This window comes from Alligator sinensis, unplaced genomic scaffold (genome assembly GCF_000455745.1).
Source record: "Alligator sinensis unplaced genomic scaffold, ASM45574v1 scaffold572_1, whole genome shotgun sequence".
Classification (NCBI taxonomy): Eukaryota; Metazoa; Chordata; order Crocodylia; family Alligatoridae; genus Alligator; species Alligator sinensis.
In genome coordinates, this window is record NW_005842288.1 from 367091 (window position 1) to 370091 (window position 3001).

The window sequence follows — 3001 nt, forward strand, 5'->3', positions numbered from 1 at the left end:
CCCCCCCCCGCCAGAGTGGGTACAGCCCCATGGCGTGGATACAGCGTGGCTTGGCAGGGCGCTGTGCACAGCCCCAGTTCCAGCCAGCAGCTGCAGCCCCCGCTCCACTGCATGACCCTGCCCTCCTTCACCACAGGGGGCATTAATCTGCCCCTCCCCGCCCCATCCCTTCCCTCCCCACTCCCTTTCAACCACAACAGACTTACTAGTTGGACGCAGCTGTATCGGAAATAGGATCGGTATCGGGTGATATGCCTCCTTAAAAATTGGCTATTGGTATTGGCCCCCAGCATCTTTATTGGTGCACCCCTAGATATTTTGATGCAACATATGATTAAAAAAAAAGAAAATGTGATGATTAATTTGTGAAACTCTTTCCTTGAGAGTTTATGGAGCACATGAAATTGACTGCAGTTTTTGCTTAGAGTTTCTTTGGTTTAATTGTATCCTACCAAGATATGACACCTATACTCTTGTTTTTGGTTTTCTAGGTCATCTTGCGAAGTCTTCCAAGAAAATACTAGCAGTTGTAAGAAAACTATGTTTAACAAGAATAACATCTTCCTCCAGTTGGACTGAAACAGAAATGCTCCTCTGAATTGTAAATATTAATGTATTTTTCAATTCCTTTTTAATTGTTTTGTATAGACATTCTTCTATATACTATTTAGTAACTTAAAAAATTCAATTAGCAGTCATTTAGTACCTCTAATGTAGATCATCTACAAAATACTAAGGCAGGTAAAGAGATCTATTGGTGAAGCAACCTGTGAAGCCTCTGATGGAATCTTTATCAGATTATTAGCGAACACTGCCATTTTGGGGGTTGCTACTATCTGATGAACTTTGGAGTTTTGCTGCTTCTTTCTGGGCTACCAGGTATTTCTTTTATGTGGCTGTAAACAGGAACCAGCGCATAACAGACATAATTGCAGCCTGCCCCAAACTTGGTGGCTACTGTATGATGCAGGTAGAACTTTAAAATCCTTAACTGCAGTCTTCTCCAGTGATGCATTCAAGTTTTTAGGAAAATAGTATTAAGGAACTCGAGATAGTAAGTCTGAATTGTGAAACCTCCTGTGTTTTCTCAAAGAACTGGTAACATAAGACTAGGTTTGCTGCCAGTCCTAGGGCCAGCCACATGAAAGTTGCGAGATTGTGATGCTCAGTGTCAAAATGCCTGTGTCTGTAAATCTAGCCCAGGGGTGGGCAAAATGGTGAATCTGGCCAGCAGTCAGACTCCATTTCCCAGCCCCCTGCCCGCCTGGCTGGGACACTGTGGTTTCCATGGAGGCCGCAGCTGTGCTCTGATAGTGCAAGGCTGGGGTTACCATGGAGACCAGCCCCAGCTGTGCTGGCAGGGTGTGCAGCAAGGCAGAGCAGAGGCTGCTCCAGAGCCTCTTGCATGTTGTGGTGGGGGCAGCTTGGTCCGGGACCAGGGCAGAGCCACAATCCATTGCCTGCATGTCTCTGTCTGGAGCGTGCAGACTACAGATGGCATCTTTGCACCGGCTCCTTGCAGCAGTGACAGCCTGGGCCTGAGCCAGGGCAGAGCCATGGTCCACTGCCTGCGTGCCCCTGCCTGGAGCATGTGGGCTGCAGATTGCAACTCTGCCCTGGCCCTGGACCAAGCTGCCCCCACTGCAAGATCCCAGCAGCTCTGGAGCAGCCCCCTGCCCTGCCAGTGTGGCTGGGGCCAATCTCCATGACAACGCCAGCCTTGTGCTATCATAGCACAGCTGCGGCTGGGATCTCCATGAAGACCAGTCCCAGCCAGGTCAGCAGGGGCTGCTGGGAAATGGAGTCCATTGCCAGCCGAATTGGGCCTGTGGGCCAAACTTTGTCTACCCCGATCTAGCCTTAGCTTCCCCACGCCTCAGTTTCCTATCTGTTAAATAGGGAAGTATTATTTTTCCCATCTAAGGGGTAGGGGTGAGGGATAGATACATTGGATTGTGTGGTGCTCAAATGCCATAGTGATTGGAGGTAGGTAAGTATGGTAAGGAACAAGTGGTATGTGGTCATGAATTTAAAGACTTAATGTAATATGTATTTATAAAACAGGGTAGAAATGAGGGAGACTGTACAATTTCCTTACCTCCCCATTCCAGTTTAACATACGTTGTTGTTGCACCTATATAATTCCACTGATTTCTTTCTGAATTAGGCAGATATAAAGGGAATCTGGCTGTTAGAATTTAAGATGTGGGGAGTGGAAATCTTTGTTGTAGCTTACAGTAGGGGCGGGCAATTTATTTCCAGTGGAGGGCCATTTAATGAGGTTTGGTGAGCTTTTGAGGGCTGCATGGGTAGCCCTGCCCCTTGACAGTTGCCCTGCCCCCTGGTCGCCATCTTGGGACCAGAAGTCCTGCTCCTAATCCTTAAACTTTGCCACCAGAAGTTCTTCCACTTGACCCCTGGAAATACTCCTTTTGGGAGGGAGAGTTGCCATTTTGGTATCAGAAGAAAACTAAATCATATGCTAAAAGTCAAACACCTACTACAACATATTTTAATTTTATTACAAAAAATATTTTGTAATATTTTAAAACTGTTATTATTTGTTTGCATACCGTATATAGAGGTGATTGCATAATAACTCAATATACCAGACTAAAAATTTATTTTTATGTCTGCGGGGTGTGTCTGTGTGTGTCTGTGTGTGTGTATCTATATGATGGGATGTGAGGGTGCTGGGTGTGTGTGTGTGGTGGGGTGAGAGGTGTGGCTGTGTGTGGTGGGCATAGGGTATGTTGGGGGTTTGTGTATATGTGGGAGTGTTCTGGGGGCAGGCTGTGGGTGTGTGGCAACTATGGGGTGAGGGAGGGTGGAGTGGGTATGGGGATGCCCTCACAGGCATGAACGGCATGTGCCCCCCCCCCCCCCCCCCCCCGGCGGTGGTGGGAGCGTGGCGGCAGTAAGCAGGGAGCTCCTGCAGAGAGCTCCACCGGTACTGTCGGTGGCGGGGGAGGCAAGAGCCAACCAAGGGTCAGCAACCACC

At 48.2% G+C, this 3001-nt stretch overlaps 1 protein-coding gene across 23 annotated transcripts in view; it reads left to right on the plus strand.

The window, feature by feature from the left end:
* Positions 1 to 3001, plus strand: part of PIK3CB (phosphatidylinositol-4,5-bisphosphate 3-kinase catalytic subunit beta) — a 181609-nt gene that overhangs the window by 67585 nt on the left and 111023 nt on the right. For all 23 annotated transcript variants that reach the window (XR_003095105.1, XM_025209421.1, XM_025209412.1 and 20 more), the window contains one exon: positions 492 to 601. The gene's annotated coding sequence lies outside the window, so the exon portion shown is untranslated. The remainder of the gene's footprint in view (positions 1 to 491; positions 602 to 3001) is intronic.